Source organism: Nymphaea colorata, chromosome 2, assembly GCF_008831285.2.
Source record: "Nymphaea colorata isolate Beijing-Zhang1983 chromosome 2, ASM883128v2, whole genome shotgun sequence".
Classification (NCBI taxonomy): Eukaryota; Viridiplantae; Streptophyta; class Magnoliopsida; order Nymphaeales; family Nymphaeaceae; genus Nymphaea; species Nymphaea colorata.
Genome location: NC_045139.1, coordinates 28271392 through 28288241, shown reverse-complemented (window position 1 = coordinate 28288241; position 16850 = coordinate 28271392).

Below are 16850 nucleotides of genomic sequence, written 5' to 3'. Positions count from 1 at the left end.
GACCTTTTGGCAAAACCATGCGTTTCAGCCAAAGGGAAAGCAAAGCTAGACGTTCAGCTTGGGGATCGCCTAGCCAAAGTCTCACCAAGCCATGCTGCGCGGCGACGCGCATTGTTTCAAAAATGGTTCTGCAGGAACCTACCAATCCTACTCCTCTCAGTGATGACGATGAAGAATCTCTACCGACTCTTCCCATCATCCATGACGAGCCCGCCTCGTCTTCCACTCACATCGAGGAATCCATCCTGGCTACCACTTACCATCAGAGTGCTGCGGAACGTGGTGGAACCCCACCCGTTTCTTTTTCCAAAACAAGGCAAGAAGATGAAGATGAAGATGATATGAAATTCTTCACCCAAATCGAAGAAGAATTCCTTGGAGCAGCAACTATGGAGGAACCCCAAAACTATGAAGACAATGAAACAGAAGAAATTATTGGGGCTACAGTCTTCAACCGACTGTATAACATGAATGTCGAATTCGACATTCCCGGTATCAATCCCTTTTCAGTAGCTGCCATTCTTGATACCGGAGCAACAACGTGCTGCATTAAAGAGCAGGCGATTCCAGAGGCAGCCCTTCAACAGAGCCTTACAACAGCAAATTTTACAGGAGTAAATTCCGTCCAAAAGGCAACCAGAAGGTTCAAGGAAGGAAAGATGCGCATTGGGGGCAAACATATTTTATATTCCTTACACATATGCTATGCCAATGCAGTTGGGTTGGGAGAAATACAGCTATCCTCGGCTGTAACTTATCAGATCTCTCAAAGGAGGAATGAGGATAGAAGGTGATGAAATCACCTTCTACAAGAATGTCACAAGGGTCCAAACACAGCAGACAGTAAAAATTGCACCCTTGTATACAGAAGAAGTTGAGGACGAAAACATGTATTTAGAAGTTAAAGAAAGCGTCCTCTATCATGAACAGCCTACTCCAGTCAACTTTCAAGAGAAGTTTAAAAGGACCATGGAGAGACTGCAAACAGCGGGTTTCATAGGAGAAAACCCACTACAACACTGGGGCAAGAATCAGGTAACTTGCAAAATCATCCTGAAAATCCTGATTTCATTATTGAAGACAGGCCCCTGAAGCAAATTACGCCCGCTCAAAAGAAGCGTATGCAAGCATATTGATGCCTTGCTAAAAATCGGGATCATCCGTCCAAGCAAAAGTAAGCACAGAACTATTGCCATAATAGTTCATTCAGGGACGACACAGGACCCGAAGACCGGTATTATCACAAAAGGGAAGGAGCGCATGGTCTTCAATTATAAGCGCCTCAACGATAATACCGAGAAAGACCAATATTCTCTGCCTAGAATAAACAGCATTATCAAAAAGGTCTCAGGCAGCCGGATCTACTCTAAGTTTGATCTCAAGAGTGGTTTCCATCAAGTTAAGATGGATCCGGATTCCAATCCCGCTGACAGCATTTTGGGTCCCTCAGGGATTATATGAGTGGCTGGCGATGCCCTTTGGGCTTAAGAACGCGACAGCAGTCTTTCAGCGAAAGATGGACGAAGTCTTCAAAGGAACTGAAGACTTCATCGCGGTATATATTGATGATATCCTGGTATTCTCACAAAATGAAGATGCCCACATTAAACATCTTCGAATCATGCTTGACAGGATACAAGAACATGGGCTTGTTCTTAGCCCCACCAAGATGACGGTTGGAAAAACTCAAATTGAGTTTCTTGGCGCAATTATTGGCCAAGGAGAAATCAAGCTCCAACCAAACATCATCAAGAGAGTCCTCGAAAAAGGAGGACAGGAATTAGAGACAAAAACTGGCATGAGATCATGGCTCGGTATACTAAACTATGCCAGAAATTTCATCCCGAATTTGGGAAAACTCTTATCTCCCCTCTATGCAAAGACAAGTCCAACTGGGGAACGGAGGATGAATAGGCAGGATTGGCTCCTGGTAAATCAGATTAAGGAGCTCGTACAAAACCTGCCCCCACTGTCTATTCCACCCAAGGACGCTGCGATGGTCCTTGAGACAGATGGTTGTATGGATGGTTGGGGAGGGGTCATAAAATGGAAGCCAAAGAAAAATGACCCCCGAATGCTAGAGAAACCTTGCGCCTATGCTAGTGGAAAATTTTCACCACCAAAAGACGCAGAAATCCATGCAGTCATGAACTCTCTAGCCAACCTCAAGCTTTATTACCTAGAGTCTGATGGCCTCTTGGTAAGAACAGATTGCCAAGCCATCATCTCGTTCTTCAACAAGTCTAATGTGAATAAACCCTCAAGGGTCAGATGGGTAGTCTTTGTAGACTTCATAACAGGTCTAGGCATACCAGTAACTTTTGAACACATAGACGGGAAGGACAACACCCTAGCCGACACACTTTCAAGGATGGTCGGCTACGCCTCTGCAACCACACAACCGCTCTCATCCCAGGGAGCCCTGATTTTTAACAAGTTTATCTCATTTTTGCAGGAATGGCGGCAAGCGGATCAAATGGGACACCACTCAATGAAAGTGGTCCACTCTTTATGCAGCCAAGTGGACTCTTGGCTCATCGATACTGCACCCTCATCCGCGACAGGTTCACACCTGTTAACGGCATCATCAGCCGTTGGGATCAACAGATCGAGGACGAACTCTTCGATCTCGAATTTGAGCTTCACCGACGCACCATCAGAGATTTTGAATACATCATTCAAATCGAGGAAGCCAAAATCATAATGATAACTCGCGCCACTGCAAGTGATGATTACTGGGAGTACTTCACCGGCGCCATGAATGACTGGATCACCAAGATGCGAAGCGTCAAACAAAGGCTCACAAGCCTATGTCGGTCATTTCGAACAACATTCGGTCATTTAGGAAATCTGTAAGCGTCAGCAATGACGCATAGTTTCAATTATTGCAATCAAGCGTCATCCATGACGTATGTAATAGGTAGACCCGCACTACGCGGATCCTATTGTCGTTTTGCGTCGGCGGAAACCCCACCACGCAATAATATCGTCTTGTCGTTAGCGTCGGCGCCTGGGGTCCACCAGGCGCACTAAGGCTTGGCGCGCTGTAGTACTTGTACTACACCACCAAACCGGTAGTACAGGTCACTCGTAACCTGTACTACCAGTCGCAGTCCTCAAGTTCTATAAATAGGACTCTCAGCTCATAACGAAGGCATCGGTGCCCTCAGAGCGAGCTGCCCTCTGCCTTCAAAGTGTTCTAGGTCTTCTTCAGCCTTTCATCTTCGTGTCTAGTCTTCTGTTTTCCTGTAAGTTTTCTACTTCCTGTAAGTTTCCTGTAACAGAGTTATTAAAGTGAAGAGTATTTGGTCACCGCACCAATTTCTTCCCGTTCCTGGCCTTCTTTCTGCTTCTCTCGCTTCCGCATCTCAAAGCAAACCCCCTTTTTATGGTATCAGAGCCTGGTTTTTGTTCTCTGAGAACTCTCTTTGCCGTTTTCCTTTTTTGACTAGCTGTAGAAATTCTGGATGCATTTCCTGTTTGTAGTGTTCATTTCTTAGTTCTTGTGAGATTGTATTCAAAGACAGCAAAAGGATTACAAGCCGTGGTGTAAGACCCAGGAGGGGCAGTAAATCCACATATTGTAATATGAGCCCTCTTTGTATTCGAGCTCCAAGCACGAAAGGAATTAACCTATGACCAGCGAAAGAATTCCGGTTGCTCTATTCGCAAACCAGAAAGTGAAAGCTGCTTTGCAAGCCACCCAGAGCATAGATCCACCCTCTGTTGTATACCTATCACCAGCAACCCTAGTTTCCACCGGAGATAAAACCCTAGACCTTATCAAAACCATCAACCTAGTTATTAAGCAAAACAATAGTCTAGCCCATTTAGTGTCCAATCTGAGTATAGACTCAGACCTCTCTGCTACTCTTAATCGTATTGAGGCCCAGCTCACCCAGCTCTCTAAAGACGTTAAAGATCTCCGATCAGAAATAGCCGCGGTCGTCAAGACCGAATCCAAAGAAGACTCGCAATTGACAGCCATAACCAATCAACTTGCCAGTCTTACTCTCGGCAAAACCACTGCAGTACCTCAGTCTGCAGGCAAATTGAAGGTATTTGTAGATCCCCTCGATATTCTCGACAGTGAGAAAAGAAAGTTGCAGATTTCTTGAGATGGCAACCAGAGGAGGAAGACCTTCAATCACGGCGACAGCTTCAACATCTGCATCAAATACCATTGCGGAATTTGATGATCAGATCCGGTCCTATAGATAGGACCAACGCAGGCGTCACAATCTGCGAAGAGGCGATGCAGATTCTGACGCGATCTTCTCGCTGTCAGAAAATGAGGATAACGGTCCTGAACAACTCAATACGCTGTTCGTATGGATCCAGGACAACCGTATCCCTCAATTCAAACCATTGGGCTATGACAAGGCTATGGCCAATCCAAATAACTCCCTTTTGGCAAAACCATGCGTTTCAGCCAAAGGGAAAGCAAAGCTAGACGTTCAGCTTGGGGATCGCCTAGCCAAAGTCTCACCAAGCCATGCTGCGCGGCGACGCGCAATTGTTTCAAAAATGGTTCTGCAGGAACCTACCAATCCTACTCCTCTCAGTGATGACGATGAAGAATCTCTACCGACTCTTCCCATCATCCATGACGAGCCCGCCTCGTCTTCCACTCACATCGAGGAATCCATCCTGGCTACCACTTACCACACCATAAAAAGGGGGTTTGCTTTGAGATGCGGAAGCGAGAGAAGCAGAAAGAAGGCCAGGAACGGGAAGAAATTGGTGCGGTGACCAAATACTCTTCACTTTAATAACTCTGTTACAGGAAACTTACAGGAAGTAGAAAACTTACAGGAAAACAGAAGACTAGACACGAAGATGAAAGGCTGAAGAAGACCTAGAACACTTTGAAGGCAGAGGGCAGCTCGCTCTGAGGGCACCGATGCCTTCGTTATGAGCTGAGAGTCCTATTTATAGAACTTGAGGACTGCGACTGGTAGTACAGGTTACGAGTGACCTGTACTACCGGTTTGGTGGTGTAGTACAAGTACTACAGCGCGCCAAGCCTTAGTGCGCCTGGTGGACCCCAGGCGCCGACGCTAACGACAAGACGATATTATTGCGTGGTGGGGTTTCCGCCGACGCAAAACGACAATAGGATCCGCGTAGTGCGGGTCTACCTATTACATACGTCATGGATGACGCTTGATTGCAATAATTGAAACTATGCGTCATTGCTGACGCTTACAGATTTCCTAAATGACCGAATGTTGTTCGAAATGACCGACATAGGCTTGTGAGCCTTTGTTTGACGCTTCGCATCTTGGTGATCCAGTCATTCATGGCGCCGGTGAAGTACTCCCAGTAATCATCACTTGCAGTGGCGCGAGTTATCATTATGATTTTGGCTTCCTCGATTTGAATGATGTATTCAAAATCTCTGATGGTGCGTCGGTGAAGCTCAAATTCGAGATCGAAGAGTTCGTCCTCGATCTGTTGATCCCAACGGCTGATGATGCCGTTAACAGGTGTGAACCTGTCGCGGATGAGGGTGCAGTATCGATGAGCCAAGAGTCCACTTGGCTGCATAAAGAGTGGACCACTTTCATTGAGTGGTGTCCCATTTGATCCGCTTGCCGCCATTCCTGCAAAAATGAGATAAACTTGTTAAAAATCAGGGCTCCCTGGGATGAGAGCGGTTGTGTGGTTGCAGAGGCGTAGCCGACCATCCTTGAAAGTGTGTCGGCTAGGGTGTTGTCCTTCCCGTCTATGTGTTCAAAAGTTACTGGTATGCCTAGACCTGTTATGAAGTCTACAAAGACTACCCATCTGACCCTTGAGGGTTTATTCACATTAGACTTGTTGAAGAACGAGATGATGGCTTGGCAATCTGTTCTTACCAAGAGGCCATCAGACTCTAGGTAATAAAGCTTGAGGTTGGCTAGAGAGTTCATGACTGCATGGATTTCTGCGTCTTTTGGTGGTGAAAATTTTCCACTGGCATAGGCGCAAGGTTTCTCTAGCATTCGGGGGTCATTTTTCTTTGGCTTCCATTTTATGACCCCTCCCCAACCATCCATACAACCATCTGTCTCAAGGACCATCGCAGCGTCCTTGGGTGGAATAGACAGTGGGGGCAGGTTTTGTACGAGCTCCTTAATCTGATTTACCAGGAGCCAATCCTGCCTATTCATCCTCCGTTCCCCAGTTGGACTTGTCTTTGCATAGAGGGGAGATAAGAGTTTTCCCAAATTCGGGATGAAATTTCTGGCATAGTTTAGTATACCGAGCCATGATCTCATGCCAGTTTTTGTCTCTAATTCCTGTCCTCCTTTTTCGAGGACTCTCTTGATGATGTTTGGTTGGAGCTTGATTTCTCCTTGGCCAATAATTGCGCCAAGAAACTCAATTTGAGTTTTTCCAACCGTCATCTTGGTGGGGCTAAGAACAAGCCCATGTTCTTGTATCCTGTCAAGCATGATTCGAAGATGTTTAATGTGGGCATCTTCATTTTGTGAGAATACCAGGATATCATCAATATATACCGCGATGAAGTCTTCAGTTCCTTTGAAGACTTCGTCCATCTTTCGCTGAAAGACTGCTGTCGCGTTCTTAAGCCCAAAGGGCATCGCCAGCCACTCATATAGTCCCTGAGGGACCCAAAATGCTGTCAGCGGGATTGAATCCGGATCCATCTTAACTTGATGGAAACCACTCTTGAGATCAAACTTAGAGTAGATCCGGCTGCCTGAGACCTTTTTGATAATGCTGTTTATTCCAGGCAGAGAATATTGGTCTTTCTCGGTATTATCGTTGAGGCGCTTATAATTGAAGACCATGCGCTCCTTCCCTTTTGTGATAATACCGGTCTTCGGGTCCTGTGTCGTCCCTGAATGAACTATTATGGCAATAGTTCTGTGCTTACTTTTGCTTGGACGGATGATCCCGATTTTTAGCAAGGCATCAATATGCTTTGCATACGCCTTCTTTTGAGCGGGCGTAATTTGCTTCAGGGGCCTGTCTTCAATAATGAAATCAGGATTTTTCAGGATGATTTTGCAAGTTACCTGATTCTTGCCCCAGTGTTGTAGTGAGTTTTCTCCTATGAAACCCGCTGTTTGCAGTCTCTCCATGGTCCTTTTAAACTTCTCTTGAAAGTTGACTGGAGTAGGCTGTTCATGATAGAGGACGCTCTCTTTAACTTCTAAATACATGTTTTCGTCCTCAACTTCTTCTGTATACAAGGGTGCAATTTTTACTGTCTGCTGTGTTTGGACCCTTGTGACATTCTTGTAGAAGGTGATTTCATCACCTTCTATCCTCATTCCTCCTTTGAGAGATCTGATAAAGTTACAGCCGAGGATTAGCTGTATTTCTCCCAACTGCATTGGCATAGCATATGTGTAAGGAATATAAAATATGTTTGCCCCAATGCGCATCTTTCCTTCCTTGAACCTTCTGGTTGCCTTTTGGACGGAATTTACTCCTGTAAAATTTGCTGTTGTAAGGCTCTGTTGAAGGGCTGCCTCTGGAATCGCCTGCTCTTTAATGCAGCACGTTGTTGCTCCGGTATCAAGAATGGCAGCTACTGAAAAGGGATTGATATCGGGAATGTCGAATTCGACATTCATGTTATACAGTCGGTTGAAGACTGTAGCCCCAATAATTTCTTCTGTTTCATTGTCTTCGTAGTTTTGGGGTTCCTCCATAGTTGCTGCTCCAAGGAATTCTTCTTCGATTTGGGTGAAGAATTTCATATCATCTTCATCTTCATCTTCTTGCCTTGTTTTGGAAAAAGAAACGGGTGGGGTTCAAAAAAAAAAAAATTAAAGATGGATAATCCATCTCTGGTTCTTCCTTCTTTAGAACACAGACTTGCTCCTGTCGAGCTGCAAAGGGATTAACGAAATCCTCCCCTTCGTCGTCTGCTGACTCATCATATTTTGGAGCCGGTTCGTCATAGGGTTGGCTCCAAGACATCAAAAATTCGAGCTCTTCATCAAGCTCGTCATCCTCCTCGTGTACAAGAACCATTACTGCTTCTTGTCGTTCTTCTTCAACTTCAGTGATTTGACTTGGTTGGGCTTCGTAATCACCGAAACGGAGGGAAAGCCTACCGTCATTGAGTTGCCGCGAGGACATTGAGCGGGGGACGGTAGGTATAATGACTGAGGAGTTTGACAACTCCCAGTCCATCCCATGCAGGCCTTCTGTGGTTCTTCTTTGGCCTGGCAGGGCAGTTACTCCACGGCTTGCCAGATAATCTGTTGCATGAGAGATCTGGTAGGCGAAAGCCATGTTAGGAGTGTTGGACAAGCGTCCAATCAGTCCTCTGGTGATGATGAGGTTGGCCTCACCATTTCGCCATGTGGTATACCCTCTAGTCCGGATAGAGATCTGAAAATGACGATAGAAGTCGCCAATGGTCATAATTGTGTCCGGTACTATAAATGTAATTTGGGCTCCACGTGAAAGGTCGAGTTCCATGGTGGCGAAGATTTGGCGGTCATCTTGCCGACCGCATGCTGGACATGGCTCGGTGAGGGAATGGAGCATCGATCGGCTCGCCTTGATCCAAGCCTGGAGTTTGGCGCTGCGCGCCCGGCCGAAGGGCTGGGCGGGCTGTGCTCTAGGGTGGAGTAAACCGCGTTAGGCTGGCTTCACAGAGCAGCGAGCACCTCCCGCTCTCGGCGGTGGAAGGATAACGAGCCGTTGCTTCCCTCCCTCGCTTGCCGAGCTTCGTAGCGGAAGCTTGTAACTCGAGCGAGGGCACCGAATGTTGTTCGAAATGACCGACAGAGGCTTGTGAGCCTTTGTTTGACGCTTCGCATCTTAAAGCACAACCCCCTTTTTATGGTATCAGAGCGAGCTGCCCTCTGCCTTCAAAGTGTTCTAGGTCTTCTTCAGCCTTTCATCTTCGTGTCTAGTCTTCTGTTTTCCTGTAAGTTTTCTACTTCCTGTAAGTTTCCTGTAACAGAGTTATTAAAGTGAAGAGTATTTGGTCACCGCACCAATTTCTTCCCGTTCCTGGCCTTCTTTCTGCTTCTCTCGCTTCCGCATCTCAAAGCAAAACCCCCTTTTTATGGTATCAGAGCCTGGTTTTTGTTCTCTGAGAACTCTCTTTGCCGTTTTCCTTTTTTGACTAGCTGTAGAAATTCTGGATGCATTTCCTGTTTGTAGTGTTCATTTCTTAGTTCTTGTGAGATTGTATTCAAAGACAGCAAAAGGATTACAAGCCGTGGTGTAAGACCCAGGAGGGGCAGTAAATCCACATATTGTAATATGAGCCCTCTTTGTATCCGAGCTCCAAGCACGAAAGGAATTAACCTATGACCAGCGAAAGAATTCCGGTTGCTCTATTCGCAAACCAGAAAGTGAAAGCTGCTTTGCAAGCCACCCAGAGCATAGATCCACCCTCTGTTGTATACCTATCACCAGCAACCCTAGTTTCCACCGGAGATAAAACCCTAGACCTTATCAAAACCATCAACCTAGTTATTAAGCAAAACAATAGTCTAGCCCATTTAGTGTCCAATCTGAGTATAGACTCAGACCTCTCTGCTACTCTTAATCGTATTGAGGCCCAGCTCACCCAGCTCTCTAAAGACGTTAAAGATCTCCGATCAGAAATAGCCGCGGTCGTCAAGACCGAATCCAAAGAAGACTCGCAATTGACAGCCATAACCAATCAACTTGCCAGTCTTACTCTCGGCAAAACCACTGCAGTACCTCAGTCTGCAGGCAAATTGAAGGTATTTGTAGATCCCCTCGATATTCTCGACAGTGAGAAAAGAAAGTTGCAGATTTCTTGAGATGGCAACCAGAGGAGAAAGACCTTCAATCACGGCGACAGCTTCAACATCTGCATCAAATACCATTGCGGAATTTGATGATCAGATCCGGTCCTATAGACAGGACCAACGCAGGCGTCACAATCTGCGAAGAGGCGATGCAGATTCTGACGCCTGAATACAGGGCGGTTGCTATGGGGGTTACAGAAATGTTATGGCTCAAAATTCTGTTAGCAGATATTGGGGTGAAAATGGAAGAGAAGATGAGGATGTATTGTGACAACAAGTCGGCTATTAACTTGGCAAACAATCCAGTCCTGCACGACAGAACCAAACATGTGGAGATCGATCGCCACTTCATACGGGAACGCATAGATTCTAAGGAGTTGATCCTGCCTTATATGAAGTCTGAAGATCAAGTTGCTGATGTCTTAACTAAGTCTTTATGTACATCTCAATTTGAGAAAAATGTTAGCAAGCTTGGCATGTTTGACATGTATACCAAGCTTGAGGGAGAGTGTTGAAATAGATTGTAATGGGGAACCGGGTCCAACTCTGGACCCGGTCCCATGGGGCACGGGTACCGAGGCTGGCTCGGTACCCTAGGCGGCACTCTTTCTCTCCCTCCTATATAGTCTTCACTTAAGTGTAATTGTTGAATTAAGTGAATAAATTTTTCTCTCTCCTAGGGTTGCAGTGTGCACCTAGGTTAGAGCTTCCCGTGGTTTTTTCCTCTTTCTGAGGTTTTTTCACGTATACCGTGTGTTCCTTTCTTCTTCCTTCGTGCGTTGCATGTTTCTACAGTCCCCATACATCAAAGTGAATTAGGGAAAAAGCTTTATTAACACAACTAGTAGAAAGAAGGTACGAAGCCCTCACATGTTTGGCAAACTGACAAACATCACAAGAAATGAAAGACAAATCAAAGGAGGAACACAAGTCTGGAAACAAATGTTTCAAAATCCCAAAAGGTAAATGCCCAAAACGTTCATGCCAGTACATAAAGGACTGAAGACAATCTTCTCTTCTCTTATCTGTCTTGCGGATCGCTGTTAACAGAGCAGTAGCCACACGTATGGGAAGACGATATAATCCATCAGAAGCTAAACCAATCCCAATCCTCTTCCCTGTCACCAAGTCCTGCAAAACACAGCGATCGGCAGAGAAAATAAGTTCACAATTCAATTCTTTAGTAAGTCTACTGACTGACAAGAGATTTAAAGGAAACTGGGGGACATGTAATGCGCCCTGCACATGAAATTTGTCCAACAAGGACAGAGTGCCTTCGCCTGCCACACAGGTAGAGGAACCATCTGCAAGAGAAACACGTTCCCTTCCCGAGGACAACTTATACTCATGAACAATTTTGGATTACCTGTCATGTGATGAGTAGCACCACTATCGACAATCCATTCCCCCACAGAAGAGTTACCTTTATTGCCAAGAACTGCAAGAGCATGATTAGCTGTAGTTTCCTCTAAGGTCTCAATCTTGTTGACATCGATCCTGCCCAAATAAGCCCTTAGTTCACGAAGCTGATCAGCCGAAATAGAAAGTTTTTCCCCACTGGATTTGGGCACCTTAGGCCCAGGTGTTTTCCCACTAGAAGACCTCCCTCTATTTCCTTTCTTGTCTGGATAGAGATCCCAACAGTAATTGACGGTGTGACCCGTCTTCTTGCAGTGTGTGCATCGGCGAGGGGGTCTAGCCAAGCCTCCAGGTCCACGGCTCACAAGGGCTGATCTCTCATGAGAGAGACCAAGATCCCTCTTGCTTTCATTGGTGACCAACCAGCCTTCTTTGTTCTTCTGCTTCAACAACCGAGTATACATCTTCAATACTGGACACCTCTCCAGAATTCAGAATCTGGCTCCGAACACCTTCAAACTCATCATTTAAGCCAGCTAAAAAGAGGAACACTCTGTTTTTCCATTTCTGGGCAATGTAAAGTGCCTGATCTTGGGGACAGTGCCACGAAATATCAGAGTGATAGTCAAGTTCTTCCCACTTGGCTTTCAAAGCCCCATAGTATTCTGCAACAGAAGAGTTCCCTTGGTGGAGGTTATAAACAGTCTTCATTACTTGATAAGTGCGAATGGCCGTCTTCTTCTGGCCATACATTTGCTCAAGGACCACCCACATGTCCCGTGCAGTCTTCTTCCGAACGATAAGAGGTTGAATCTCAGCGGAGACAGAGTTGACAATCCACGTTTTTACTTGATTGTCCTCAAGGAACCAAGTGTGCCACACATCACTTGTTCTTTCTGGTTCAGGGTTGCTCCCGTCGATATAGGCCATCCGACCACGGCCAGCAATCCCCATAGTCATAGTCGGCGACCACGAGAAATAGTTCTCCTTTGTGAGGCGAAGAGTAATAACCTGCACAGGAATGTTCTCGGGTCTCACAGTCCTGATTTCAGTTTGACTGACCATCGACAAGGAAGAAGAGACTGCCATAATGACAGACCCACACAACGACGAGAGCAACAAGGGCAGAGAGCAACTGCAGCGTAGAAGACAGCGGCGTCAGCAGAAGGGCAGAGTGTGAGGCGCTTGGCGGCAGCGGGAGCAGAACAACGCAGAAGCCCTTGGCGGCGCAAGAGCAGAGGGCGGTGCTTGGAGGCGCTCGCCGAGCGCAGGAGGACGAGCAGCGGAAGGGCGGACGGCGGCAGTCGGACGGGCGATGGGAGGGCGGACGGCGGCAGACGGACGGGCGACGGGAGGGCGGACAGCGGCAGACGGCAGACGTCTTGGCGTCGGACGGCGGGGATGAGCAGTGACTCCGTCGGACGATAAACAGTGCGGGGCGCCTCCTCCAACACGTTAATGCCAGAACTTCACAGCTCTAATACCATGTAGAAATACGAACAAGGAGAGGAAGAGGAACAACGATCACGATGTAACGTGGAAAACCCTCAACACGAGGGAGAAAAAACCACGAATGAGGATGAGTCGGTGCCCACTAGCCGCCAGATTCTCTCTCTCCTTAGATTATCATTAACACATAAGGATTAGGTTTACATGACTTAACTAGTGCCCAACACGGGCTACAAGACGGGTCGGGTATGGATCCAGACCCGAAACATACGATCTATCAACAATACCATTCATATTAATCATGAAAAGAATGCATTGAAACAGGGTAGATAGAAGGAGAAGGCAACTCAATGCCAGTCTCCCAAGGCAAAAAAGGAACCATCAGAGATGTGATGGTTTGACGGAAAATAGACTGCCACAGAAAATGATTGTTGGACATGGAGGAAATGATCCGCAACTATACGAGTTGCGTAGATGTCATTTTTCCAGAATAAACACCAGAAGATACCACTGGATGTCGGAAATCCGCCACTGGTTGCAACGGGAGCTGAATATCTGTCACACCCCAACCTTTTTGACCCTCAAACACATTTTTTTTTTCTAACATAAAGCATTGAAGTGTGACGACACAACAATTCAAAAGAGGGAGCTGTGCCATTCAAAACAATGGGACGAACTTTCATTCATATAACAATTTTGATTCATACAAAATCACATCTAAGCGCATGACAAAAATGCCCCAAAACATATAATTGATGTCTAACAAATACAAGACATCAATACAATCAAAATAAGACGCGCCGGCGCTACAAAAGACCAAAAACCTCCCCAGTAGGACGTGAGTAAAACCATCTGCTCAACCTGCTGCCCCTGGTCCACCAAAACCTGAAAAAAATGAAACAACAGAAGGCTTAGCCTTCGCAGTATGGCAACAAGCCAGGAAAATTCCAAACCCTCTTAGGTAGGGCTCAAATATGAGAACAATCATAAAAACAATCTATCATCATGTCGTGTCAGGACATAGCCACATCATTTGCCAAGAAAACCCTAACATAGACCACGACATGTAAAGGCTACTCAAGGGCCACAGTAACACAATCTCAATCACATGCAAGGCATGCTTAAACATTTCATTTTATTCATATCATTCACATGCCCATCAATCACATACATTCGTTCACACACATTTCAATCACATACTTTCATTTTTATTAGCTTTAGTGAATTGACAGTTCCTATGGGTGCAAACACAGACACGTGCACACCATGGGCGGCCCATAGCCGAGAGACAACCCTCGTGGTGGCCCATAACGGTATGGATCCATTCATCCGCTGCAGCGGTAGAGTACTCATCCATGGGTGTGTGAATTCTACGGAGAGATACTCAGTCTTCCTTAGGACACCCAGGTTGGGAAGGCGGGAGCCCAACGCTCTAAGCACAATACACAACAATACCTTGGGGCCTTGCACCGCCTGCGCTTCGAACAGACGAGACTAGTGGCGAAAGCGGGACGTCTCCCAAACACATTGCCACAACCCACTGGCCTCTCATCTCTTATTCTTACATTATTATCATTACAAATGCACAATCACAAAATGACTGGTTAGCTCATGAGGTTGGTTCACTTCACGAGTGCACCCACACCTCCAATTGTCTCCACACGAGGTCTACATATGACATTTAACAGTCATAGCTAGCCGTCATACAATACAGGTACAATTACCCTCCAATTCATTCATTTGCATCATTGCCCGCGACAATGTGTATGCAATAAAACACAACCTTCACATCAATTATCACATCAATCACCTCTTTGAAAAACTTAGCCAAACCACATAGAGTAGTCTAGGATGCTTTCTAATGCACAATTGGGGTCGAGGAGACACTCGACTCGATACCCCACCTCATCTGTCCTAAACAGTTACCAATTCTAGCATGCACATGCAAATGCGTAACATTTTCAAAACATGCTTCTAATAGCTTTTCAACACGATCCTAGGAACACACATTCACACATTTGCTCAGGCAGGGATTTGCCTGGAATGCTGCCATACCTGTCGTGCGCCTACAAAACTCTTCAAAATGCCTCGAGCTTCGAAACTGGTCGCTCAAGGTCTACGGGACGTGCCCGGTGTACCTACAGACATTATCGCAAGATAAGATTTCTACGAGATTCTTTTACGATCCAAACAAACGTAAAACAAAATCATTGAGGCATATGTCATTGCCTCAAGAAAGTGTCGACGGGTAGTGTTGACCTACAAGCCCTCCAATAGGCCTCCTCCTAACCTCTTGACGTTGCCACCAAACGTCAAAATTCACTGTTTCGATCAATCCATCACGACCCAATTCTCATTTGCTTTCTTTAGTCGAGGCGTCAACCCCATAGTCATATCCAACTTATGTATGCTTTCCCCTCGAACTCCAAAATACACCCGTTCACAAAAGCATGTGTCACGTGCTCACTAAGACGGTTCTAAATCTTTCCCACAACATCACAATCTCTACCATGCTTCCCTATTGCTTCGAAAATCAACACCTCAAGCTTAAAAGATCAATATATACATGAATCATCGCTTCTCCAACATAATCCTAAACTTTTCCCGAAAAGCAAAGTCGCTAACATGCATCCCTAAACATCAAATTCTAATTCTAGCGTGCTCAAACAATAATTATTCGTGCTCCAAAGGAAAATTTACAACAATCTAAGCTCGATTAGGCCTTTCTCACCATAATCTTAGAATTCAAACTGTCGTAGTGCTCCCGGCAGCCACTTCAAGGGTTCGATTGAGCTTCAACGTTAACGATTGATCGCTACCTCCACCACCAATGCTTTCACTTCACTGGTATGAGGGAAAAATGATGTGTTCCCCACTGAAATCCAAACCAACAGCCCCAAAATAGTAAAAAAAACAGCAAGAAAACGGGCGGGGAAAAAGGGAGAGGGTGCAGCAGAGAGGACGAGAGAGTGTGGGAGTGAGAGCTCGAGTTGTGGAGGAGAGGGAGAGAAACAACAAAAAAAAAAAAGAAGGGGAGAGGCTGTGCAAGAGGAGGCCGTGCGGCAGAGAGGGGAGACGGCAAAACAGTGGGAGAGGGAGGAGGAGAAGAAGGAAGAAGGAAAAGTTAGGGAGAGGTTGAGGGCTTACCCGAACGCCGCCGCCGCTGCCGTTCCTTCCTCCGCCGGCCCAAGCGTCGCCACTGCACCCTCGTCCTCCTCCTGGTCTCACACGGTCGGAACAGAGGAAAGAAAAGCGACGAGGAAGAAGAGGGAGACGCGAGGGAGAAGGGCCCTCGCGTCGGGCTCCTCACGCACTTGGGTTCGGGTCCGGATCCTGAAAGACATCGAGCGTTACAATATCAAAGCCCTTGACTACTTCTTCTCCCACATATATATGTGGTGAGTAGAAAACCGGCCCAAATGTTGGACCAAAATGGACTTTGTCTATCTCGAGTCCTCGACAGAGTCTAAAAATGTTGAAACACTGACCTAGGTGTGTCGACTGCACCTAATTTGGTCAAACACATGTAGGAGCCATGTGCGAAGCTGCATCCATGTCCGGGCATGCCAACACAAGTGTGGCGCCTCTCTACGGGTGTCCATGTATCATAGCCATTGTCACAGAAAACATGTATTATTCAAAAAAAAAACGTGTATAACACGCGAGAAATAAGTCAACCATATAAAACGGCAATTAGACGTGTCTTTTTTAAAAAAATGCCAGGAAATAAAAAGTGGAAAAAACGTGTACTATACTCTCTTTTTTTCATATTTTTTATTTTTTATAATTTTCAGGATTTATTAAATTTTTTTAAAAAATTGTCAAGATTGTCCCGAGATATACAACTTTGCCGTATTATACCCAAGAAATTCCTCGCCGTATAATGCCCGTACGTGATACATGTGACAATGATCATAGCACATATGTATTCATGCAAAATCCTGCAAAAAATACAAAATTAAAGAAAAATTGTGTTTGTATCTCAAATGATGTCATTTCGTAGTTCATGTGCAGCTTAAACTTGGTACTATTCTTTTGGTTATCTCAATGCAGTACATTATACATGGACATTCTGTCAGTTGGATGTAAAGAATGTGTTTTTATACAGTATCAGAGATAGGGGTAGTGTGGTAAAGTCTGCAAGCTACAGAAAGTTTTACCTAGCCTAAAACAAAGCCATCATGCATGGTTTCAAAACTAATTAAAGTTTTATCTTCTTTTGGTTTTTGTATATTAGTATCATATCGTTCTTTATTTATTAAGAAGACGTGTAGTGGACCG